Consider the following 27,997-nt stretch of genomic DNA (forward strand, 5'->3'; position numbering starts at 1 on the left):
ATCTTTTCTTTGGCATTTTAGTTATTACCTAAGCAAGATGTATAGTGCTGCACAGCACGTAGGCTGCTTTCACATTTCAAATAAGCATAGCCATGCAGAGATTAGAGGTCCAACAAAGAGTTTATCATAAGTGCATCTAGTATTGTTTCCACTCAGTGAACTGCACAGCATCAGTACAATTGAGCCAAAGGCTGGCGGGTTACAGATGTATTCCTCATGCAATGAGCTCAGTAACAAGGATGTTTCAAGAGAATGAGGTTTTATCAGCTTCAGTCATACTTCAGCTTGCATTACTCTTTTGATGTTCACTCCACCTTCTCTGAGGGGGCAGTAGATGTAAATCTTAATCTCTTTTGAGCACAGAAGGCTTGAAAGGCAATAGAGTAAATCTGTCTTCACCATATTAGAGATGTGGAAATCAAGAAAGACCCTCAACAGAGAGTGTACACCCCTGAAACGAACTCTGCAATCCTAAACGTCAGCAGGAGAGCTTAAGTCACTGGTGCTGCTGAGGATAGGATGCCTGAAAGGTATGAAATTTTGGTGAGGGCCTTCTCATGGAACTTTTTGTTAAGATGTTGTCAGAAAGTGCACTTGGCTGTGGTGGAGCTGGCCTTTAAAAGCTGAGAATCCTCTGGGTTTTTGAGACATCACAAAAAGAGCTTGTCAGCTAGGCTTCTGCCTTGAGTCTCAAGGACTGGGAAGGCCCTGGTCACAGTTCATTCCCTAGTACTTTAGGCCAGTTTCTTCTTAATGGAGTCTAAAGAGATGGAAAATGGTTGCCCAAAGGCTTATATATAGTGGACATTGTCTCTGTGCTGTGGACATCAGAAACAGAAAGAGACAGACCAGAAACAAGCTTTGGCAGCACAGTGACGGCGAGGGACCATACAGCCTAGGCCAGTAAGAGCTGTCTTGCTCACTAGTTTCAGTCATTTTCTTACTCAAACAATCAAGGCTTCCTCCAGCTATCAGGTGAGAGTCTTAATGAAAGAAGTTATGTAAGGGCAGAAAATTTGGTTCACCGAGCCGCCACACTGGCAACACATTTACACAATTTCTCCGCCCAAAATCAAGAGGTTTAACCTGTAGGGATAATTGCACTGTTCTGGCAAGGGAGGCAGAGAACACTTAAGGAGGCAATCAAAGAAAGAAAAAGGGAAAGCAACATCATTTTGGATAATTGGAGGGAAGAGGTAATACATAGCTCAGTGTCACAGGAAAGATTGGCCAATGCAATATGCATTTACCCTTATCTCAGAATTGCATTTATTGAAGTAAACCATGCTTAAGTTAAAAGGAAGCACATAAATCTTCTCTTATTGTCATCTTGCAACTCACAACAGCTGCTAATTATATTATAGATCTTCCAAAAGTATGTATAGTAATTACCAGTTTCAGCCACATTATTAGACTTGCAAATACATTTTGCTCTTTGCAAGCCTGTCAAGAGCAAAGAGTCAGACCAAATAGGGTAGATCAGCACAGGCTCAAAAAAATCAAGAAGGAAACTCTAATTGTATCAAACCTACTCTGTGACTTGCACCAAATGAAGACATCACCTTCAAGATATCCACAGGTTTCCCTGCTGAACTTTTGGTGTTTACCCAAGTTATGAGCGACATCAGGCTGTACTGCGTGGCCAACTCATAGCAATTATAAGGGTCTGACTTGGGCCCAAACTCAATGCACTGGAATCACTGATAGCTCTCTTTAGAGTCTTTCAGAAAAGAAAAATGAGGTTATTGCCCTTAAACTAGAAGTTCAAAGGCTCTGTAATCCTCGAGAAACCCTTGATACTGCATCTATTTGTGGCTGAATAGGAACACCACTTTTGGTCACTTACATAAACAGGCATAAAAGAAATTTAGTTAAATTACCAGTTTGGTTCTACTACTAACTTGCTCCATATGCCACAGATGAAGATAAAAAGCACCACCAGGCATAAATCTCAAGCATTATTTTTTACATGCATACATACATGGGAAGAACCAGTTGTATTACTAATTTATTGTATTTGTCTGGGCTTTATATCAGCTGAGCACTTGGTGCAATTCTTAAGCCAACAGGAGCTCTATGTGCAAAAGACTGAAAGGTTAGTGTGCAAGGTGGTGTTTTCAAAAGCACAAGAAGACTAATGAGCTGCACTTCAATAGGAAAATTGAGGGTTTTTTGATTCTCCTCCAGAAAATACAGAACTACTAACATATATCTGTTCAGAATTAAACCACTTTCTACATTACAAGCCTACATGAAATCATTACTCAGCCTGCCATTTCCTCAAAAGGATGGTAGAAATGTAACAGTGGCTAAAATAACAGAGTAGATAAATGATTAATATTTTCTGTTAAGCCAGTTGATACATTTAAATATCATGATCTCTCACCATGTGATGTACAGCTTATTCTGTGAAACCACAATAAGAAGACACAAGCATATGCTTTATGAATTATAAATTGCAGAACATTTTACTGGAAAGGCTTAGCATAGGTACACAGCCATACAGACATTTAAACAATTACATTTTCATATTGCTTTGCAGCTCTGCTGTGTACTCTTCCAAAGTACAGAGCTGCTTCCATTCACACTGAGAATGAGTGTTGAAATAAAAGTGGAAAATATTCTTCTGTGCCCAGCTGGATAGGCAATGTTTAATGTGTAACATCCTCCTTGGGAAAAGAATCCAAAGAAGAGTTTCAAGATTAATATCCAATTTTCAGGCTTTTATGCTACTCGGCAATCACTCAAATCTAACAGTGAACCAAGGAAAAGATTAAAAAGCCAAAGGCCACAAACCTGTTTAAACTAGTATTGTGGGTACAAAGTTTCCTCTAAGATCTTGAGCTTTACTTTCCAGATAGCACTGAAGTAAAAAACCCAGGCAGTCCCACAGATAAGTTCCTATTTACTCTAAATGAACTGAAGAATTATAACAAATCATACTTTGGACCTTGTTCTTCGCCATAATTAATACCTGATTATTTTGGTTACTTGCTGAAAAGTGACTTCAGGATAACCTTTTGGAAGTGTTTAGGAGCAAAATAAGCTGTAAAGAAAAAAGTTGGTGATAGTGGAGAGAAAGATGGTGGGAAAATATTTATGCCTCCTTGCCAAAATGAAAGAGCATTCAAGTGCCTGCAGTCATTGATATTCCTGTTGTCACCGAAAATTTAGTGAGAATCCCACTGACTTTGTAACTTGTACCTATTAGTCCTCATCTTGCTCTTGTGACTCTTTGTAAAAAGAGAGTCTCCACCATAGGGATAAGGTCTCCTCCAAGCCCTCTTCACAAGGCAGAACAAACCAAATTGTCTCAGCCTCTCCTCATGTGGCAGGCTTCCCAGTCATCTTTGTGGCCCAATACATTGACTCCCAGGTTATCAAAAAAACCCAGTTTGAAACAGGAAGCATCTCTAACCCATAAAGATTCCTTATAACTATAATCAGTGCTTACAGTAAATTCCATTATAGGGAACCTGCACCAACAGCTAGGGCTGTAAGCTCTTAAAAACAGAGGGTTGGGGGGTGTCTGTCACTTGATGCAATCAATGACATGCCTTAAATCAGTATGAGTGACCCAGAAAGGAGAAAGTCAGACATGTTGTCCATTTGCTGAATCACAGAAACATTCTGGTTGGAAAGACCCTCAGGATCACCAAGTCCAACCAATAACACTACTCTACAAGGTATACCCTAACCCATATCCCCAAGCATCACGTGTTTAAAATTATTTTTAAACACATCCAGGGTTGATAATTCAACTACCTCTCTGGGCAGCCCATTCCAATGCCTGACCACCCTTTCTGTGATTTTTTTTTCCTAATATCTAGTTCAAACCCACCCATTTCCTCTTGTTCTATCACTAATTACCTCTGAGGAGAGACATTATTTTAGTCAGGTTTCATATTCTATACAGAAACTTAATACCAAGTCAGGTTTTTATACTACTGGGTCTCACTGCACCATCTTGGAAGACGCAGCTGCTATCAGTTCAGTGGGTTGGTATTCGTGGTGTGCTCTGAGACAACTGTCACTGACCTGTCCTCCACAGCCTGGCTAAGCAGCACAGGTAAACAGCCATTGCCTTTCCCTGTGAGCAGCTCTCACTGGCAGCTTCTCCCAGTTCTGGAAAACAAATTGCAGACCATTATCAGCTCTTCTGGTAATTGCTGCAGGACAGAAATGAGGAGTGCAATAAATCACAACATCATTATGCTGAGACCCAAATGGTCTGGCATATTTTTGCTTAAGATGGTTAGTAAAGAAGTAGCGTAGACTACAATGGCAGATAAAAATATCCTGTATTGACTAGTTTGCGTGCGGGATTTTTTACACTTGTTCATATTATTCACAGCACAGTTTAAATTAATAAAACAACCTTGTTTTTTAGCTATAATATTCTGCTTTTTAACTCTGTGGGAAGAAAATCCCTGTCTTGAAATAACCACGCCTTGCACAAGGATGACTGATGGAGGATCACACATAATGACTGTGGGATAAAAGTTGGTGTATTTCCACTGTTTGTATTCTGTCTTTAAGGCAAGGGTCCAGTGACCAACTATATCTCAGTATTTACATGAAGATGACATAGTTTCCAGTAAAATGTTTCATGCCTAGGCAAAACCAAGTTACCTGGGTCAGAGTAATGCTCTCCCAATGCTAACAAAATACATGAATTTTAAAACTCAGATGTTAAAAGAAAGAAGCTACAAGATCAGGCACTTCCAAACAATCATTAGGTCATGTGAACACAAGAAGTTTGATGGGATTTCCCTTGGGATATTCTAAGAACATGTACAGTCCTAGGTGCTGAGTCAATAGAATCCAGGTGTGTCAGTGAGGTGCAAGATAGGGAGGAGTCAGCAGTTGTGTTCAAAAACATGCATTTAATGTTCAGCCAAGGAGCAACATTAACAACACTTGTGGATTTGCCAAGAACCCAGAGAAAAGTGCAAGAATGGAGTGGAGGGAAAGGAAATAAATAAAACTGAAGAGGGAAAATTATATTTAACAGAATTTTGCTTTTCCCTCCAGTTCCAGAGCAGCTCATCAAAGCCAAAAGGTAATTCCACTCATTGCAGTATCCTCCATCTTGTTCAGATTTCATCCATGAATGAAGAACTGGATTTCTACCAGACAACTGGAAACCTACCAAAAGCACAACCCTCTGACATGCTAGCAAAGCTGGAATTAGATAAAACATTCATGAGAAAAACCCACAGATTTAGTGGATGTGACTTTCATAAACACTGGTGTTCAGAAAGAGCAGCTTTATAAAAAACACTCGCCCCTAGTATGCTGTCTCTGCTGAAATGCTTTTAAACTACCTCAGTATCAAATACATCTCCTTTTTTTTACCTTTTTTGATGATGGCATTGTATTATTTCATCCAGATAAAGCAATAAAAGTCTCTGCAGGGCTAGTACTAAACAGGTTAGGATTATCATAATAAAATTTTGATTGAAATACTATTAATGATCTGTCCTGGGAATATAAAGTATGTTTTTTAGGTTGATAGCATCTTTGTGATGGAAAGAACATTTTTTTTTAATTGGATTCTTTGAAAAAGTACTGTAAAGCTTCTTCAGTTTATGTTTTAATCCAGACTGCCTTGTGCACATGCATGTGGTTGTAAATATTTAATTGAGTTCATGACTACATTAGACACATGCTACAGGATAAAAATAGAGGACGGAGAAGCAGTCAAGGTAATCTGCCTCTTTTCAACCAAGATCACAGAAGTGCTACTAGATGGTACCACAGTAAAGCAACAGTAAACTTGAGTCAGAGGCTATCAGTGCCAGACACACCTCCCTTGGGCATTGGCTGTGGTGAGCTAGGTTGTTCCCTGCTTGCACTTCAGCCAGGAGTACTTTTTCTGACCCTTGTACAGCAATACATCTCAGCTAGAGGAAGAAGTATTAGGAATTTTCTTTCCTCTTGATGTTCAATACTTTGTGCCTTGAAAACAGCTGGTACAGGCAATTTGCTATGAGCAGCATCCTGTACACTGGTAGTTGCTCTGGCACTGAAAACAATAGGTTCACTTATCTAAAAGGTAGGGCAAAACACTGTCACAAAGCAATCCCTATTTAATTGAGAGCTGATAGATATTTACACCACCAAGGATTCAGCTGCAGTGTAACTGGTCCTATGTCAGGCAGTGTAGCTTTGAACACTGGACAGTTTACTTCCAAGTCTTGAACGTTCTGACAGTCCCCCTAATCATTCAGCAAATAAATTGTGAAAGTTCTCAAATGGTATTTCCAAAGCTGACAGTTTTACTGCTACCACCAGGTACTCCACAGTGACTATTATTTTTGGAGTTGTTAGGTGTTTTGATTACTCAAGAAAAAAAAAATCTAAATCAGGCTGTTGCTAGTGTTCCAAAGCACTGCCTCTTATACACAGACCGTGAAAAACTACTTATGTTATGGAATAGTCAGTAATGGTGGCTCTTATACTACCATTTATCTACATAAATGCAACTTCTGCTGCTGGTGAGACCTAAGCTAATCTATTCAAATGCAGACTACTTGCTAGCACTTTTACATTATTTCAATATTACCATATTGCTCAAATTAAATGAAAGTCAAGGCAGTACAATATGTCACGTCCTGTCTGAATTTCTGGTATCAGAGAAAACACTGCAGAAATGCACAATTCACAGAACCTCTCTTTCTACAAAAGATTTTGCTGATTGCAATTGTATCAACAAAACCAAAATTCTTATTTACAAGAGTGGATACTGGCAGAGGAAATGCTAAAACAGCTTTGCTAATTCCAACTCTGTCAGATACTCCAGTCTGCCAAATAGCCGCATTGATTTCTGAGTGTCTCACTCCATCACTACTCTCTCATAGTGACCACTCTCACCACTACAGCATTGCTGAAAAACAACTTATTGTGACAAAACCCGGCTACATTCAGCAGTGTCCTCAGGCACCTGGGCTGCATCTGAACTGTGGAAGTGGTAGAAGTTCCTTCATCTCCTCATATTCTTCAACTATGCCCTCAATTCCATTTTAGGCCAAAATCCAGAAACTGATCACAGCTTAATCCTCTTGCTCTTTTTACTGTGGGAAGGAACCCAGGTGCATGTGCTGGATCGGAGCTTAAATAGATGCCTGAGGCACCAGCTTCTCCTGGCACAGTACTGCCTTTGCAGCCCTTGCAGTACAGACCAGAGTCTCAGATATGATGGTGCTGAGTTCTGCATAAGACCTAGAATACATCAGCACTTATCACAGCATTATTGAAGTTAGAGAGTTGGAAGAAGCTGGACAGATTGGATGAAATCTATTGCTCCAATCTAGTTCCACCCTCTTTCCAGGGCAGGGCAGGTGCCAGCCATAGATCAGACTTGGCTTCATCTGGCCAAATCATGAAAGCCTCCTTGGATGGAAGTTCCAAGTCTCTCTGGGTTATCTGTTTCAGCGGCACTGTCCTCTTAAATGCAGTGGTGTACATAAGGAGCCAGGTAGTTTAGTGATGCTCACAGAACCAGGCTTCTTAGACATAGTCTAAATATATTTATTTAGAACTGTAACCAGGTAATAAAGTATTTCTAATCTCTGACCTGCACAAGAAGCCTGGTATTCCACTGACAGTGACTGAAGCATTTATCACTTCACCACTTGTTTTCCTTGCTGAAGAGAATCACTTATCTGCAATGTCACCTGGGGAAAGGTGGGTGTTGTCAGAAGATCAAGGTCCAGCATCAGGGTACGTAACAAACATTAACCACTTCATCCCACTTCACTGGGTGCTTTTTTTTTTTTTTTTTTTTTTTTTTTTTTTTTTTTTTTTTTAATTGAGCCTGACTATTGGTTTATGACAGGCTGTAAATTATAGAATCAGCAAACTCAGAACACCTCCTGCAGGCCAAAAAAAGAGAAGACACTTCCTTCACATGAATATTGCTATTCCTGAACCTCTATTCTAGTTTCTCCACCTCTAAAGGTCATTGAACCCAGCAGACACTTCTAGCTATGCTGAACTGCAATTATTTAAGACCACATCAGACCATTATGGGAGATTATCTTCAAACACCTTGAATTTGGGGGTTCATAAGAGGATTCTCCACTTATGTGTACCAGCCAGTACAATAGGACACTAGAGGAAACTAAATCAAAGGACCCATTTTCCCACTTGATGCCACCTTTTGCACAAGAGTGAAGATTTAATTTTTTTTTAATTTCTCAGACTCTATTTCTGCAAAATAGGGTTTATGCAGGCCACTTAAAACACTGTGGGGGAAAGAGCATATTAAAAGCACACTACATTCTCCTTACCGATCATGATCTGAGAGTTAAAGTGTGTTTGAAAGATTGTGTTTTGCAATCCAGTCTGTGTGATGAGTGATAAGTTATACAGCCACATTAAGCAGTAGCGATAAATAAAATGTATTACATTCTGTACAGCCCTATTTGCATTGCAAAAACTCCCATTTAGATTACAATGAACTCTAAATTACAGAGTAAACAAGTTTCGGCTACATCTTGAGGCCCAGCAGGGAGGAAGGTATTGAATGCCACCCCAGTAGAGGAATGCTGTTTACATCCAACTGGACTGTACTCGGAGATTTTGCAGCTTTAACACACAAGGGGCTGCGGCCAGACCCCCTCAGTCTCTGTGCTTAGTGGGTTTTAATGGATTGCTGGAGGCTCCCTGCTCAAAACCAAAAGCTTTCAGCAGAGCTGAACTTGCCCTAAAGTGGTTAGGCAGAGTATAGCCTACCTTTGAGTCAGCTTGCTGGGCAGCAGACTGCCGGGTCTGTTGAATGAAACCATGTTGCCTGCTCCTCTGAAGAAATAGGTCTGCGATTTCATTTTGGACAAGTAGTAGATAAGGAACAGAGGACATTTGCTTTAAACATCCTCTGGTATTCCCCATTTCGGAAAACAGCAGCATGCCAGTAGCTCAGATCACTTTGGCCTCTGGATGTCTGCAACACCAGCATGTGCATAGCACAGGGTATGCTGTGTCGGTTGACGACCTCTTAAAGCAGCATAAAGACAAACGCTGGTTCTCTGCTGTCCCCACTTCAGCTGCTCACCTGTCTGCACTCCACACCACTGCGAACTCTTCTGTGCTCTGGGAGGGCTTTTTACAAAGTTGCAGATCCCTGGATGAAACTCACACACCGAGCTCTCGGCAGCAGGAGAGAGCCAGTTCTGAGAATGCCAGGATGACAGCCCTGTGCCTTTTTCTGAGCAGGCAGGGTAAGATAGGGCTGAAGTGCTACGAACTGTGAGCAGCAGGCAGAGAGGGCTTGCGTTAAGATCTGCCACAGGCACTGAAGGCCGGCTGCCACCTAGTTTGTCACAACACAACCTGATGAGATCCCCAGTTTCTCGCTCCGTAGTGCCCGGGGGACGCTGCTCTGTCTCCTGCCGTGCCTGCTCCCTGCGCAGAGCGCCCTCCCTGCTCACCTCACGCTTGCTGGGGAGGCTGCGCCTGGCCGGCAGCGAATTTCCAGCTGCGTCATGCGGCCTGCTGAGGCCTTGCAGGCCTGCGCCCGGAGGGCACTTTGGGCCTACTCTCAGGCTTGCTGAGGCTGGACGGGGTGGAGGAGTCTCTGACAGCCTTGGCCTAGCTTGTGAATGTGTTCATTCTACCCCAGTGCCTTCTGTGCGTGTGGGCTTGAAAACAGGATCTGCTTTAAGCTTCCATCACTGTGCAGCACTTTTAGTTTTACTCCCCAGAGGAGTCAATATCATTTCTGTCCCCCAGCCCTGGCCCCAGACCAGGGCAGAAATCAGTTCACTTCTTGGGGATCTTCCCACAGCTTCTATTTGGGTCACCAGCAGTGACATAAAATACTCTTCCTCCCTGCTGGACACCATGACCTATGTTTCATGCAGTGATCTGTCTCCAATCCAAACCTGAAGTCAGTTGGGTCCTAAACGTGGAGCAAAGACTGCTGACTCTTGTCAGCCACAGGTCCCTCTGCAGAGCCAGATCACACCAGACCAGCCACAACTCAGCTGCAGCACACACATCTCAGGCCACCACAGACACACCGTGCCCAGCGCCCAAACTGTCCCAGCTCTTGCCCATCACCTACTTCACAGTGTCACAGTACCATCAGGGTTGGAAGAGACCCCACAGATCATCACGTCCAACCCTTTACCACAGAGCTCAAGGCCAGACCATGGCACCAAGTGCCACGTCCAATAAGGTCACCCCTGAGCCTCCTCTTCTCCAGGCTAACCAATCCCAGCTCCCTCAGCCTCTCCTCGTAGGGCTGTGCTCAAGGCCTCTCCCCAGCCTCGTCGCCCTTCTCTGGACACGCTCAAGCATCTCAGTGTCCCTCCTAAACTGGGGGGCCCAGAACTGAACACAGTACTCAAGGTGTGGTCTAACCAGTGCAGAGTACAGGGGCAGAATGACCTCCCTGCTCCTGCTGACCACACCATTCCTGATGCAGGCCAGGATGCCACTGGCTCTCTTGGCCACCTGGGCACACTGCTGGCTTATGTTCAGGTGGGTATCAATCAGCACCCCCAGATCCCTCTCTGGCTGCTCTCCAGCCACTCCGACCCCAGCCTGTATCTCTGCATGGGGTTGCTGTGGCCAAAGTGCAGCACCCTGCACTTGGAGCTATTGAACCCCATCCCATTGGACTCTGCCCATCTGTGCAGGTGGTCAAGGTCCCACTGCAGAGCCCTTCTGCCCTCCAACTCAGTCACATCTGCCCCCAGCTTGGTGTCATCTGCAAACTTGCTGATGACTGACTCGATGCCCTCATTCCAGATCATCTATGAAGATGTTAAAGAGGATGGGGCCCAGCACTGATCCCTGAGGGACACCACTAGTGACAGCCGCCAGCTGGATGTGGCACCATTCACCACCACTCTCTGGGCTCGGCCCTCCAGCCAGTTCCTAACCCAGCACAGAGTGTTGCCATCCAAGCCACGGGCTGACAGCTTAGCCAGCAGTTTGCTGTGGGGGACAGTGTCAAAGGCCTTGCTGAAGTCCAGATAGACCACATCCACAGGCCTCCCCACATCCACCAAGCGGGTCACCTGATCATAGAAGGAGATCAGGTTGGAGAGGCAGGATCTGCCCTTCCTAAACCCGTGCTGGCTGGACCTGAGCCCTTTGCCATCCCTCAGGTGCACTCTTATCACCCCCAAGATACTTAAGACTAGAAACTTCAGTGTCCTTTGCAGATCCTTGATTACAGGAATTGATGCTCTCATTTTCATCCAAAATAGCTTAAATTAGTTATTCTCCCAGATACGCTGCAATTTTCTCCTCTGGAGGAAAGAAGAAGAGGCAGGGGTGTCTGAAAGAGAAGGATTGGCAAAGCATGGAAGGGCATTTTTCTGTTTCACTTTGGTATTGCTGTGGCTGCTACTTTTTGTATTTAACTTTAAATCACAGTCAATAAGGAAGTGCAGGCTTTTGATCCTTGTTATAAAGCAGCACCTAGGATTTAGATTTAGGAGCCCAGCTTTGAATGATCTTGTTCATACATATATATACACACACACACTCTTCCATTCAAATTAGAGCTGGGATAAAAGCCTGGCTGACCAGATATAACTCCTGTTCTTTGAAATGAAGTAGAACACTCCACCTCTCATCTGTGCAGTCGTGGTGGCTCTTCTCTGCATCCTCCCACTTACTGCTTGCATTGGGATCTGAAGTGTGGAAAATGTCTGAGCACAGGAATGTAACCAGGTTTAAAAAACAAAACAAAGGGAAAACAAACAAACAGGTTTTGTGTCTAACCTGAAATGTATCTATGCAATAAGCAGGCACCAGAATCTTCTGGTTCAGGTAACAAGAGAAAAAATAAAACAACTTGTTAAAACATTACCTGAAGCAGAAGTTTCTAACTCTGTGCCAGGTGTGGTACAAGCTTGAGCAACTCCTTTCAATTAAGTTATCATCGGAGAGATCCCTCGTGGGTGGTATGGCTCTGTACTGTCCTCACTGTGAGCTAGGTGCTCTACCAGATGCCTCTGCAGTAATTATTATCTTTGCTGTCATATGTGTTTATCAGAAAGCCAAGCTTTCATCACTACAGCTCTGCACCCACTCCTGCAAGGCAGATACTACACACTTTGGAACTTGATGCCTTGGTGACACGAGCAGCCAAGGTGAGCAGATCTGCTTAGCACAGCACAGGATGCTCTTCTAGATATCCCAAGGTTTCTTTTCAGATTCCCTCATGAAGCAGGCAGCTCTCAGTGGTTACATAAACTAGCAGTTCCCAAGTCAGAAATTAATTTTCCATGCATTAGACTTCTGAAGTCAAGGACAGAATTTCTGAGCAGCTCCTGTGCTCCTTGGCTACTAATTCCCCACCTGCTGAAGGCAAAGGCAAAGCACAGAATAAAAGACAGATTTGTCTTGGAAAACAGGAACACTTTCTGGCTGAATTAGCTTTTCTCAGCTGCCTCTAGAAGCAAATCTCCCTAAAATATCAGCAACAAATCAATTTTACTTCTTTTTCAGTAGAGATCAGGGAAATTACCTTTTCTGATTTTGACCTTCTTCCAGTGTCACAAACCCATCATGCCAACCAGTCTCCTAAGAATTTACCATATGTTCAAATTCAAACCTGAAAATAGGCTTATTTTCTGTTTAATCTGAGACCAAAGGCACGACATGAAATTTATATTCAAGGTACCCAAATCTGGAACCTATCAAAAAGCAAAAGTTTAGATCTATACTTGTACCTTTGTTTTCTGTTCCATTTCTAATGAAAGATATCTTTAAAAGTAAGGATTAGCAATTTATGGGGTACTAATCTACAAAGAGTTCTGTATCCAAGGTATTAGAAAGCAATATAAATTCTTTTGTTGAAATGTAAACGCTATTTAAATGTAAGTAGGTATTATACCCAGTTGGTTAGATGGGGACAGTGAGAGTCTCTGACTGGCTTTTCTGGGAATCAGATAGGTCCCTACATCATTAACTTAGTATTAAATCATCTTACAGATACAAATAAATTGAGGGACTTACTCAGAGATGTTGTGCAGAACGTAAGTGGTTTCTACACGAATGACTCATAAGATCAAAGTCAAGGAAGACGCCCATTTAATTAGAGAGGAAAGTCTCTAGCAGATCTGCAACAGCACCTTTGCCAGGGACAAAACTTCTATCTGCACTCTGCTTTCACCCAGCTGTTCTGGAACACTGTTGCCCAAAACCACAAAAAGCTCGAAGTGAAGCTGAAAAGCAGCTGATCTAGGAATCCTCCTATCAATTCCAGATCACTGCAACCACCAATAAATATTCCAAGGTTTTTCTACAGTGCAGATTATTCAACAGAACAAGTCTGCCACCACACAAGTCAGCCTTTCAATTCCACCACCTCTCCCCTTCAGCTGGCAAAGCAGCCCACATTCACAGCACAGTTCAATGTGGTAACTGCATGGTTGCCCTGTATCGCAGATGATCTCTGCCTGGCATACTCTATTTTCTCATGACATAATCGATCGTGTATTAAGGAACAACTCATCCTTGATGGCTTATTCAGAGCTAACCAGAAACCACAACATTCTTGTGCCATTCAGAGCCTTGCAGTGCTTGCTTTCCTCTCCACACAGCCAAAGTATTTTAGATGATACCTGAGGCAGGGCAGTCAGACTCATTCTCCAGTGGATTTTCAGCAAGTGAAAAACTGAATGTATTCCTAAAGGCAACACCCAAAACTTTCCCCTTTGTATTTCTCTGTTTTGCATGAACTAGGAAGTCTGATCTACCACTAACAAACTAATATTTCCTCTGTCGTAGTTACAGTTTGGTTGGTGTGTCTCCGTTGTAGAGTGGAAAAATGGTCCTAAACCTTTTATAGTATACCTTACTTTTATACCATCTCACTTGATTTCAGCTATGTATGACTTTCACTGTCTCTGCTACTGTTTGGTTTAGTATCACAGCAGTTAAAAAACAGGCATTCTCACAGCTGAATTTTTTAGTTCTCACAGAATCACAGAATGTCAGGGGCTGGAAGGGACCTCAAAAGATCATCCAGTCCAACCAACCCTCCTGCCAGTGCAGGATCACCTAGAGCAGATCACACAGGAACATGTCCAGGTGGGCTTTGAACATCTCCAGAGAAGGAGACTCCACAACCTCCAGGGCAGCAGCCTGTTGCAGTGTTCTGTCATGCTCGCAGTGAAAACATCCTCATGTTTACATGAAACTTCCCACACCTCAGCTTCCACCCATTGCCCCTTGTCCTGTCATCGGGCATTACCAAGCAGATCCTGGCTCCAGCCTCCTAGCACTCAGTGCACATTGTCTGTCTTCTTCACTCCTTGTTACATCCAAGATCTTGTTTTTTTTTGTTGTCATTCACCCTGCACCTGCACTGGACTGTCTCTAGGAGCAGAACAACCAGAGTGTGCTAAATCCCTGCAATGGTTTGGTTATTTGATCTCCCCAGAATACAGAAGAAACAAGAGCACAGATGCTTTAAGTTGGTGTTAGAATTTTCAGGAGATAACACAAAATTCATCTGAGAAACTATTGCAAAAGGTGAAATTCAAAAAGTAACTGCAATTTGTCAAAAATCCAGTGCATGATTGCTTATGAAGCAGCCTCTTTTACTTAGAGCTGGATGCTAGAAACACTTTGGAAACTATTCCAAATTTGATGTGAAGCTAATGCTAATGTAAACTCAAGTGTTACTTGCCTATAATCCAGTTAATTTTGTCAAGCAATATACAAAGTTTTCTTTCCCTGAAGCTGCAGAAATTAAGTAAGTGAAAATGGTTTATTTGGCCAAACTTTTAAGCCCCTTTCCAGGCAGCACATAGCTCAAAAACTCTTTCTCAGTAATAAAATTATGTATGGAAAACAAGAGACCAGCACTGAGAACTAACCTGGGAAACACATGGTCCAGCAGAAAAGCATAACTGTTTCTGCTCAGTTTGGTAGCATCTAAGGCTGCTGTATGTTTTCTCTCTTCCTCACTTCTCACATTGGTCCATATTTTCTTTGATTCAGGAAATGTGCAAATTACCCTCGTCTACAAACTGACTTTTTCTCTAAAAATTACATTTACCATCATCTCCTCACATCTTTCACTAGAAAAGTTGATCTGAGTTCTCTAGAAAAGTCACAGTCTGAGTGAAGAAGCATTCAACAAAATCATAGCATGCTGTCAACCGTCTGGGCCAAGCACATATTGCTGAAAAGCCAGAATTAGCAACACCAGCAGAAATAGAAGACTCTCAAAAGTGTGTAAGACAGCATGATGAAGACAACTGAGACAGGACTCAAATGCAGTCTGTGCCAAGATTGGACACAGATTACTGTGATCTTCCCCAATCACGTTTTCAGTCCTCATCTCTCTACTAGTGTAAAATCTGAAGAAATAATGATGAATAAAAACAGACCAAAAGACATTTCAGAGAATGTAGGGACCAACAAAGGAGGGCACATAAAATAGTATCTCAGGAAAGATGACATATCAATAAAAGTAATGACATCCTTTCCTTTATTTCCCTGTTCTTACCTGGCATGATCCTCTGCTTTTCTATGCTTTGTTCAAAACAGAGGTGTGACTATCCTGATCATTCAGCTTTCTATAACCACTTCCTCTACAGTTTGTAATTGAATTGAGGAAAATACATACAGCATTACCTCTTCATAGCCTCTTCATAGAATCAACCAGGTTGGAAGAGACCTCCAAGATCATCCAGTCCAACCTATCACCCAGCCCTATCCAATCAACTAGACCATGGCACTAAGTGCCTCATCCAGGCTTTTCTTGAAGACCCCCAGGGACGGTGCCTCCACCACCTCCCTGGGCAGCCCATTCCAATGGGAAATCACTCTCTGTGAAGAACTTCTTCCTAATATCCAGCCTATCCCCAGCACAACTTGAGACTGTGTCCCCTTGTTCTATTGCTGGTTACCTGGGAGAAGAGGCCACCCCCCACCTGGCTACAATGCCCCTTCAGGTAGTTGTTGACAGTAATAAGATCACCCCTGAGCCTCCTCTTCTCCAGGCTAAACAACCCCAGCTCCCTCAACCTCTCCTCGTAGGATTTGTGCTCCAGGCCCCTCACCAGCTTTGTTGCCCTTCTCTGGACATGTTCCAGCACCTCAACATCTTTCTTGAATTGAGGGGCCCAGAACTGGACACAGTACTCAAGGTGTGGCCTGACCAGTGCTGAGTACAGGGGAAGAATAACCTCCCTTGTCCTACCTATAAACCAGACATACCAAACAGGTTTGCCATTTGCCATATTGTACGAGACAGCCACAAACATTAGAAAATATATATATGAAAATAAAACTCCATCACCAAAAACAAAGGGGAGAAGTATTTATCTGTTACCCTAATTTAAGGTGTGTAATTAGCAAAGCAGGAATGCAAACACTTTCTCTGCTCAAGTCACTGTGGATGTATGTATGACATATCTAATAAGAAGCTGAGCATCCAGCCACTAAGATGCTCCTATAAGCTCTACCACAATCCTCTTAAGGATTTAGGGAAATCAGAAGCTCAGCTTTGCCATCTGTGGCTTAATAAATATTTTCTTCAGAGGCTCTGTGCCTTGTTTTAGCTACCAAGAAAATAGTCACACAGTAAGTTCTGAACATGGCATCACTGCAAACTTCTTTTTCCTCAACAGCACATTTTGCAAAAGGACAACCTGTGTTAGCTGCACTGTATGAAGTAGATGAAATACAGCTTGCAGGCTTCATTGTGTGACCCAGCGAGGCCGTGTTAGACCAAGGGTTTGGAAGAAAGCTGTCAACAGTTGTGTGTAAAAGCCATACTGCCAGGGCCTTCTGAGTCCCCAGTCAGGGACAAACTGGCATGGCCCCACAGCGGAGCAGAGAGATCTCTGAGGAGCCATTCCCATCTCTGATGCAAAGCTCTCACATCCTCAGATCTGAGGAATGTGATATATTAAGAGAGGATCATGTGAAAATTTTGGTATATGACTCAAAGGATCCAAAATAATCCCTTCCATTTTTGCTCAGTCGATAGACACACTATTTTTGCCAGTGCTCTTAAAGCAGCATCAGCAGGCAGAAAGCATTTCTGCAGTTTTGTACTTTCTTCACCACATTCAGTGGTGGAGCCTCATCCAGTACCACCTTGACTGAGAAACTCAAATTTTGCTTGCTCTAACTGTGATACCTATATCCCCAGGCTCTGGGGCTGGAAGGGACCTCAAAAGATCATCTGGTCCAGCCCTCCTGCCAGACCAGGATCACCTAGAGCAGATCACACTGGGACGCATCCAGATGGTTCTTGAGTACCTCCAGAGAGGGAGACTCCACAACCTCCTTGGGCAGCCTGTTCCAGTGCTCTGCCACCCTCACAGTGAAAAAATTCTTCCTCAGGTTCGCATGGAACCTCCTATGCCTCAGCTTCCACCCATTGCCCATTGTCCTGTCAATGAGCATCACTGAGAAGAGGCTGGCTCCATCTTCCTGGCACTCACCCCTTACATACTTACAAACGTTAATCAGGTCAGCCCTTCATCTTTTCTTCTCCAAGCTAAAAAGTCCCAGCCCCCTCAGTTCCCTTTGGAGCTATAGATGAAGATCATGATGGCTTGAACATTCTAGGGGATGTAAGCATAAAAGGTGCTGGTATATAAGCAGATGTAAGAAGGTTTCCAAGGGAATTCAAGAAGTCATCAATAATTCCCAAAGTTTTTACAAGAACATGAAAAAAAGAGGGAGAGGAACATAGAAATATAATAATATATGGGAGGAAAAAAGATCTTATTATATTGGCCAGTGGTAAGAGCAAAAGACTGAAAGCCAGAAGACCTAATTTCCAGTGTTGACTTTGTCACTGGCTTGGTGTGCCTGGGGTGTGAAGTCGATGAAGTTTGTCTCTCTTTGAGCCATAGATTGCCTTCACATGAGTTTCAGATGTAATTGAGCTGAAAGCTCTCTCTTCTTACTTTTCATATTTTGAAGGGTTTTAGTGTCTGCTGCAGCCTGAAGCTGTTAAGTTATAATATAAAAGTAAAGGCAAACCAGAGTGGAAATTATAAAATGTCATTAGCTGGTTTGTTTTGGTTCTTTAACAGCTTCAAAAGTGATAATATTCACAATTTCTCTGTTTCCAGAGACAGCTCCTGGGTTTGGGCACATAATTTCTGCATGTATGTCCCTCAGAGCACTGTGCATGAGGAGGCTATGTTTTCACTTTGAAACTTGTTGTGGTCAGAGTTCCAGTTTACTGCACTTAGCACATGTAAATCTTAACAAGCACGCCTGCAACTGTTTCAAGAAACGTTTTGTGAATAGAACTACACACGAATAAAATGCTGCCCATAGGATATTTCAGTTTTTCTTTCCTGAAGAGCCATGTCCTGAATTCCTTTGTACTACCATACACCAAAGGGGGGGAGGGGGAAGTAGGGGAGAGAGAAAAAAGAAAAACAAAGAGAAACAACAAATGAAAGGCCCCTGAATAATTTGCTCTAGGAGAAGATCTGTCCTTGTCAAAGGAAAAAAAAAAACGAACCTCAGTCTATAATTGTCAACTTTAAGGAATGACTGAGGGATGCCATTTACCTCAATTGAAACAAGTCCTTTGCTCTGGAAAGCAGGCCACAAGTAGGGGCAGACTTGCAAATCAGCTGCCAAACCAGTGCATGCTGAAGACAACAGCACTTCCGCTTGGCATATCCAAGAGGACAATTCTGACAGTTTCTGTGTGCTGTTATGTGAACTGCACACGTAATCATGGTAATTGCATGCAGGAATTGGATGCAAACTGCACAGCTAATTTGTTGGGTTTTTTTAAAAGGGAGTAATCTTGCAACACTGTATACAAAGGAGTCAAACAATAATTACAATGTGCTTTTCAAACCTCTTTGAACAAGCTCAGTGTTTCCATGCAGTTGTGCTAAAATATTTTCCAGCTGTCAGCGTGCCTGCACACTGATAGGGAGATACTTCTTGTCTTTAAATTGCCAGGAGAGATGGATGAATTTCAGTTGCTTGACAGAATGCTTGTATAGTATTTCTTAACCAAGGGTATCAACAGCAGCTTATATTGCTGGTCTAAGGAGTGTAGATCTGTAGCACAGCTCTTATCAGATCCATAATGCATTAGAGAATGTGGTGAGGAGTCAATGGAGTCAGAGCAGTTTGCTAGGGAGGCCTCAGCTGAGACTGGGCATTTTGCCTGGGATGGCAAACTGAGGATTAAGGGCTTTATGGGACATGTGAACTCCGCTCAAATGCAAACATAAGCATGATTAAAATTTAGCAAACTATGATGAACGAGCCCTTGGGCAAAATCCAGTAGACACAGCTGTATTTATAGGTTGATACAAAGAAGAACTGTTAGACCTAACAGCAATTCAGCAACATGGAAAAGAGAGAGGAGTTTGAGATGTCTCACAGCTACGCAGCACTTTGAGCACCAAGCTAATGCAGTGCATCTTTCTCTTAACTGCTCCCTTTGGCAGCTTTGACCATGCAGTTGCTATGTGGGATCATTTTTCTTATGGATCAATGCATTAACATCTAGAATTAGACTCATAGGAGAAACTGGCATCATCCTTTCAAAGACCAGGTGTCCACACTGCTATTTGGGTAATTTTAAGGTGTTGGCTGAGGGCTGCACTTCAATGGTTTGTGCTGATAATGACAGCAAAAGAAATTTGGAAACAATAAAAAAGATTAATGGAGAGGAAGGCACCACGTTCTAGAAGGATTGCAGAGAATCATAACCATGAAACACTTCACCAATAGCAGAATCACTGAAATAAGATGGAAACAGTGTTAGTATAACCCAAGAAAAATCAGAATTGCTACCAGTTTCCTGCATTAGACCCTGATCAGTTCTCTTGATCTGGTTCTATATCTGTTCTTCCTGCATCTGAGCTTTTCATGACTGGTAACATAAGGTGTTAGGTAGGCTTGTGCTCTATTCCAAGAGCAAATGACTGCACAGCTAGGAAGAACCAGGTTCCCTCTACTCTAAGTAGCAACACGTCACACATGCCTTGTATGTGCTCTCCAGAAAGTGATCTTGATGCTTCTCTCCTCCCTCTAATGAGAAATAATATCAGAAAAACTATTATTGTTCTGATTTGGATATTAATAGAATCAACCAGGTTGTAAGAGACCTCCAAGATCATCCAGTCCAACCTATCACCCAGCTGTATCCAATCAACTAGACCATGGCACTAAGTGCCACATCCAGTTGCTTCTTGAACACCTACATGGATGGCAACTCCACCACCACCCTGGGCAGCCCATTCCAATGCCAATCACTCTCCCTGTGAAGAACTTACTCCCAGCCTAGACCTCCCCTGGCACAACTTGAGACTGTGTCCCCTTGTTCTACTGCTGGTTGCCTGGGAGAAGAGACCAACCCCCACCTGGCTACAGCCTCCCTTCAGGTAGTTGTAGACAGCAATGAGGTCACCTCTCAGCCTCCTCTTCTCCAGGCTAAACAACCCCAGCTCCCTCAGCCTCTCCTCACAGGGCTGTGCTCCAGGCCTCTCACCAGCTTCATCGCCCTTCTCTGGACACATTCCAGTATCTCAACATCTCTCCTGAATTGAGGGGCCCAGAATTTGACAAAGTACTCAAGGTGTGGCCTGAACACTGCTGAGTAAAGGGGAAGAATAACCTCCCTCATCCTACTGGCCACACTGTTCCTGGTACAGGCCAGGATGCCATTGGCTCTCTTGGCCACCTGGGCACACTGCTGGCTCATGTTTAGCTACTATCTACCATTACCCCCAGGTCCCTTTCTGTCTGGCTGTATACTGCAGGGCCTGACCATAACTGCAGGTAAAGAGCAAAGCATAAGAGTCATCCTGAAAGTATCTCTGCCTCCTGCTGAGCCTTAGACAGGAGCAAACATTCACCTGTGCTGGAGTGGCACTGGAATGCAGCTTTTTCCCTGCGATAGAGGGTTGTGAAACACTGGATTACATGGTTGTCACCACTGCTTATTGGCTTTTGTTCTTTTCACAGCAGTGAGCAGGGTGCCACAGTGCTAGGCTTGGATGTCTGAGGAAAAGCTCATTGTTCATTTATTGCAAAAAGGCATTGAAATAGGAAGAAAAAAAAAAAAAAGGAAAAAAACCAAGTAGATCAGCTTTCCTCTCAGAGCACAAGGTGTCAGGTGTGTATCTGCTGACAACAATGACAACCAAATACTGGGGAAAAAATCTGTATTTAGGAATAGATTCAAATGACCTAACTCATATAGAGCAGCATCCTACAGTTATCTTGTAAATGGTGCTGTGGTTTTGGAACAAGACATGTTTTTACACCAGAAACTATTAGTAGTATTAAAGGTCAGATTCTTGGATCCTTGCTTACACAGATTAGCACAAATGCCAGTAGAACCTTTAATTCTCATAAGGTTTCTCAGAGAGTAAGGCAAAAATCAGACTAAAGTACAACTGGCAAAACTTCCCATTAATATGCTACAAATATACCTGTGCTATTTGATTGAGTGGCATTAATAGCCACTTGGTAATTATCTTGGTAATATTCTCCACTTCTGCTTGGTGACAATCTCAGGCTCAAACCTTCCCAGTAAAAGAGAGTGATGTATAAAGTTTCTAGAGTACAGAGCATTCTGCACACTGCAAATATTCTGTATATTTTAAATCAGAGTACAGTACCTGCTGGTAAAACTGCAGATCCAAGAGTAACCATGAAACTATACCAAGGAATAAAAACTATACCAAACAGTCAAACCAAACCAACAGCAAGATTACAAGTCAGATGAAATAAGGTTCATGCCTGTACCAAACATAGTAGCTATGGCAACTCATGCCACTTCCACCTGAATCTTCTACCCAAAAACCCTCCTGTGTCACTGCATTTCACAGCTTCAGTGAAGGTTGGGGCTTTTTGTGTATATTTAACAGCAGGCATAAGTGGTAAAACTAATAAGAAGTGGTCTGCAAAGCACTAGGGAGGTGGCACTTTTAATCCAGCAAGGAAGAACTCCTTTATATGGGGGCTCTATGTTCCACAAAGTGGTCAGTGTGAAAACTGGGTCAGTTAGAGACCAGACGCTTCCTTAGCTGCACCAGGACTTCCAGACCATCAGCTCAACTCTCCAGGCTTCTAGATTGCTCTCAAGCTCCACCTTGGACAGAAGAACAACTTTCACCTATCCAGAGTCCTCACCTTCCCAGAAAGGGGATACATGTTGCTGTTATACATGTAATTATAACTGTATCTGATGTACAAGCACTTTATCATGCAGCATTTATAGAAGATCTGATTCCACTTTTTTGGGTGTTATTCTATTCATTTGTGCACTGCTTTTAAAACATTTTGTATAAGCTTCAGAAGGTATTTTACTTGTAAGGAAAACAGAGCCTCTCCCTCTCCAGTTCCAATGTAAGCCAGACAGCCACATGTCAACCATTTCTCTTAAAAAACAACAAAACAACAACAAAAACACACCCCCACAAAAAAAAAACCCTAAACAACCCACCAAACCCAAAACCAATACCACAAAAACCAACCAAAATTTGAAGTCAAAATGTACTGGGACAGATGAGTCAAGTGGTGCAAAGTCTGAGCTCTCCTGACTTCAGGGAGGCAGGCAAACTTAAAACGGGTGAGCCACTCCCTCCACTCTATGTTGCAACCTCTACTCATTCTGTTGAGTCTTACAATAGCTAATATTGTTGCTTAAGAGTCTACACAAGAATGCAGCTGGGTGGTTTTTGTGCTGCTTTTTGACTAAGTTTGAATTTCTAGACTATATGGCACTAAAGAAAAATTGGCAAAGGTTGTGTGAATATTTTTAGGTAAAAAGATGCAACAATTTGAAACAAACCTCATAATTACTCTTTTTACTCCTGGTAGATGGTGGGTAAGCAAATACTAAATTCAAATAGAACGAAAGATTTTAAAACATGTTTCTAACTCAAAATTTAACACGCAAAGGAAGGGTGTTGAAGATTGCAAAGAGCTGTCTCAGGTGCAAATCAGAGGCAATTTCACTACAGTTAGCATGGCTGTAGGAAGGTGAGGATGCAGCAGTTAAGACCTGTTCTTCTTTTAAGGAAGGAAGAATATTTGTTCCATGTTTCACAAAGACTGTGTTACCTTCTTGTCCAGTTACTTGTGCTGTGTAGACAGCAATAGAACAAAGGGACACAGTCTCAAGTTGTGCCAGGGTAGGTATAGGCTGGATGTTAGGAAGAAGTTCTTTACAGAGAGAGTGATTTCCCATTGGAATGGGCTGCCCAGGGAGGTGGTGGAGGCACCATCCCTGGAGGTCTTCAAGAAAAGACTGGCTGAGGCACTTAGTGCCATGGTCTAGTTGACTGGATAGGGCTGGGTGCTAGGTTGGACTGGATGATGTTGGAGGTCTCTTCCAACCTGGTTGATTCTATGATTCTATGATATGAGTAGGCAGTGTTCTGCTTACTCTTTGAAGCTTCTAAAACACAAGTAATACTTAAATACAAATTAATTGAGAACAGGAAGGGCACTATTTGAAAACTGATCAGCTGAAATGTATAGGAGTTGAAAGAAGAAATGTTGTGATTGGTCTTCTGGAAGGACAATGATTACAGTAAGATTTGAAGTTCCCCTGGCAGTGATTGCCTTTCTTTGCCCTTCTTTTCCCCTTTCCCTCACTGATTTTACAGAAACCTGTGCAGTGGAATACTCATCAAGGATTTGGTATCAAAGTATTAAATACAATTCAAGTAGACTATCACAATAAAGGATGAAATTCACTATTATGAGCACACTTAAAACACATCAGCGCATAGCACATCATAGGTTGAAAGACAAACTTGCTCTTTCCTTGTCTGGTATATTTTTTCACTCAGAACATGAAGTTAAAATGGTAGAAAACAGTGTTCCTTTCTCCTCTGAAAATATAAATTGGATAATAAAAAAGTAATGTGCAATCAGTCCCTTGATGTTTTTAAGGTAGCAGCAGGAAGGAATATTGCCCAGAGCTGCAGAGTCTCTGAGTCCCACACATGGTAAGAGAAACTGAAACAAGGGATGCATGGAAAATCCATTAGCAGAAACCTAAGTGGAGACAAAACATTTTGGTTTTCGACAGATCTCAAGAGGTCCGAGCACAGCATGTTAATGTTTATGATAGAAGGCAGTCAGTCTCCAAGCTTGTGTTATTTTGTTTTGGTAAAAGAATGAGAGATGTTAGAATAATCACTGGTATTTTTACTAACTCTTCTTAGTAGCTTCTCTCAAGTTTAGCTGGTTTTAATTTGTAGAATGAGGGTGGCCATAGCTTAGCATTTATAAAGCTGTAACTGAGAGCATTTCCCTCACAGAGAACAATAAGACAACATTTATTTCTTAGAAGTTTTTTAACTAGATGTTTTGATTTTAGTTGGCAGATTTCTAGAGTGCTTTGTGGTTTTTCTGGGTTTTTTTTCTCCTAAGTCCTCTGCTTTTTTTTTTTTTTTCCTATGTCCACTGCTTTTCCAGTGCAACTAATCCAAAATGTTGGTACCATTAAGATGACAGATGACATAGCCCAAAGGTAAACACACAGGATCATCTATCAGGTACTTTCCTCTGCTGTGGTTTACTGTCTCCTTTGCCAGCAAGTCTTAGCACCTTTGTATGCTTCTGTTTTCTTACCTGTAAAGTTGAGATGATGACACATACCCTCTTCATTAAGAGTTGTGGCATCTTCTCTATATAAAAGTGCTACACAGCACTAAAATACAAATGTAAATGCTTAGATAACCAATCTCACTACATAGAAAGATGACTTGACAAGAGGAGAAAGAGTAACCTTTGTCTCAAGGGATCCTGGATTTTAGTTTCTAGTCTCTATTCATTTCTTTTTACCTTCCAGAATCATCTGAACATCTGCTGAATTGGCACAATGTGAATGGAGAGATTCCACCTTCTCCCATTTTTGTCCTGATACAAAACTGTCAGTGTCTGGTGTTTTCCAAGGCAACATTTTTTTTCTGAGTGCAGTGCCAGGAATAATCTCCTGCTCTTCGACTCAGTCTGTAAGCCCACAGGGTTATGTATTTATTTACTTATTTATTTTGATGTCTCCAAAACAGCAGTGCATGCTGCTCTACCACACTGCATGCTGTAAAACAGTGGAAGCAAATAAACTGCAATTGTTAATGTTAATTGGTCTTACTTTACCATGTCATTTCCAATTTTTTTCAAAATGGAGATTAAAAAGGGTTGGAGAAAAAGCTGTGATTTTGTCATAAGCAATCCAGTTAGCAGAGTGAACTGAAGAGATTTGATTGTTCTAGCTCTGCACAAGCAATGAACCGCACAAATTCACATTAATCTGGCTGTCCACACCCCCTCAGACTTGTCTGCACAGCCCTGTGTTTCTGCACACAGCAGACATGTAAGCCTCTGAGTGTGCACACCCATGTGCAGAAGGGCCACACTGTCCCGCACACTTTTGTACCATTCAGCCACTGCACAGCCCTTTGAAAGCGTAGATGCTGCAATGTTGGTAAGCAGGTAACTCACAGAAGCCTCAGGCCAAAGGGTGAGAATTTTCACTTGCAGTTGTCACAGGGTTTGCTCTGGGAAACTTCAAATAGTACAAACCAAGGAAGCACAGCATCTTGCAGACTTGAGAAGCTTGTACAACCTACAAAACAGTTCAGCCACCCACCCTCCAGTACCAAGGCAGAACTGCATCCCCACAGTGCTGCGCTGAGTGTGTTCCCCAAACTGAACTAAAAGACCCAGAGAAGAACGTTCCAGTCTAAATTATCTCATTCATTCAGGATGTTTTCATTAATACCCTGCTTCAATTTTCTAGCTGATAGTTTCAGTTGTATTACTCTTAGCAGTCCCTCAATTCCAAGGCCATGGTGTTTATGCCTCTCGCATTCCTACACGCAGTCACTACCCATTCATATTCTTGCCCTCAGTTTCAGCAGCTCTCAAAGACTGAGTCACTATCACTTAAATGCACATAAACACATCCACATATGGATGCATAAACCTGATCATTTTCTTACAGTCTCTACCCAGATGAGTCTTGAGGTATCCAAAACAAAGCACACTGTCTTGAAACATTATAACTTCAGCCAAAAATTCCTGCCTCTATTCACCACCCCATTGGGTCTTTCTCATTGCCATGCTGTTGCACCACAGATTTACATTTGGTTTTCCACGTTCTTGTCATCTCAGCTCTCTGTCACCAAAATGTTCTAGGCTTCTCCCTTGGAATGAGGTTTCCTCACGTGCCACCATTTTGGTTTCCACATTGCGTGCTGCTTTCTGTTCATATGCCCATCCTCTATAGCTCTATTTGGACATACCTGGGCAGCTTCACTGTCCAGTCTCCCAAGTGTCTACCATCTAAAAATGTTACTAGCATGGATTTCCCCCAGTACCAGTAGCTAAGAATAAACATCAGTCCTATCTTGTTGCCAATCTCTGCTAAACACCTCCCCAAAACACAGTATGCTGCTGTTAATAATTATCCTGCAGACAGTTTGCAGTCCTTACAACACAATGTTTATACCAAAACCAATGTGTAAACTTGTTTTGCAAGTAGGAATGTCATGAGAGACCACATCAAATGCATTACTAAAATCTAAATCATCACTAGATCCACCAAATTGCCTTTTATCCATTGATTTTGTAATTCTGTTAGCTAAAAGAAGTTTGGAACCTCTATTTTCTATTCTTTCTTTGCTACTATGGCTCATTTTTTCCTTCTGTAAAAAAAAATTCCATAGTCATTCCCTTTTTCCATTCTTGCATTCCTTTTCTCAAGCAGAGATAGTCCCAAGCCCTTTCATTAATTAAGAAGACAGGATTGCCATAGTTTACCCTGCATCACGAAAGCTGATGATAAATTTGATGTTGCAGCTGCAGAGCAGATGTGGGCCCTGAACTCTGAGATTTTTTGTTCCCTCTGCAATAATGTGAGTCAGAATTCTTAGGGTAATGTGTGTGCCAAGTTACCAGTGTGGTAACTCAAATCCCTCCAGACTTGTCTTTTCGGGGGAACAGGATTTAGCTGTATCTCAGGTAGTGAGGTGTGCTTCAGCTGATGGCTGCAAGTTATGTCAAAGAGGGGTTTCACACTTGGGTCCTGATTGTGGAGCATGGAAACGGACAGCAGTTTCCCTAGAATTGTATCATGCTTTTGGCACATATAATACTGAAATCAGATAGCACAAGGGTGCCCTTCGCTTTCTCAGTAGTAGGCATCTCAGTACCTAAAGACTGAATTATTCACAGCTGGAACTACTTTGGCCTCATGTACCGAAGACCACAAGCCCTCAGATGACAGTGTGGCTGCAGCAGCAGAACAGTCAGAGGCTGCCTGCTGACATTACTCAAGAACACACATTTTATAGAATCATAGAATTGTTCTGGTTGGAAGAGACATATAAAGTCATTGAGTCAAACCATCGACCTAACACCATCACATCCATCAAACCATGTCCCCAAAAGCCATGTCCACACATTTCTGAAATATCTCCAGGGATGGTGACTCCACCACCTCCCTGAGCAGCCCATTCCAATGCCAATCACTCTCTCTGTGAAGAACTTCTTCCTAACATCCAGCCTCTCCTTCCCCCAGCACAATTTGAGACTGTGTCCGCTTGTTCTATTGCTGCAGAAAGAAAACTTGGCCTTAAAGGAGAGGAGGAAAGCAGGTAGGAAGGTTGTCAGGCCTGAAACCAGCTTTAAAAAAAAAGAAATTACATACTCTGTTAAAGAAGACTCAAGTTCCCAAAGCCACTAACATAAAATTCACTGCACCTTTGAAATATATGAAATTCTGCCTGGAAATCAAGTATGGGGAAAAGGGGGAAAGGATATGCACAGATGGCACAATCATATGGCCAACATATGGAAATCAAATGGAATAGCTACTGTTTTTCAAGCTCCAGAAGAACGACAAATTGAAGGCAAGCAAGCAACCTCTTTCTCATCCTGTTTATTTCCATGAATACCCCACTGCTTCCCAGCCCTCATGGCACTCACAGCACTTACACTGGTTTTCAGATATTTGTCACCTCTAACTCCTCAGCAGACTGTTCCATAAGCA

General features: G+C 42.4%; 1 long non-coding RNA gene across 6 annotated transcripts in view; it reads right to left on the minus strand.

Moving 5' to 3' along the window:
• LOC135184324 (uncharacterized) overlaps window positions 1-27,997 on the minus strand; it is a 413,331-nt gene that overhangs the window by 258,154 nt on the left and 127,180 nt on the right. For all 6 annotated transcript variants that reach the window (XR_010305974.1, XR_010305973.1, XR_010305975.1 and 3 more), the window contains exon 3: window positions 4,039-4,125. This is a non-coding gene — a long non-coding RNA (uncharacterized LOC135184324). The remainder of the gene's footprint in view (window positions 1-4,038; window positions 4,126-27,997) is intronic.

This window comes from Pogoniulus pusillus, chromosome 20 (assembly GCF_015220805.1).
Source record: "Pogoniulus pusillus isolate bPogPus1 chromosome 20, bPogPus1.pri, whole genome shotgun sequence".
NCBI lineage: Eukaryota > Metazoa > Chordata > Aves > Piciformes > Lybiidae > Pogoniulus > Pogoniulus pusillus.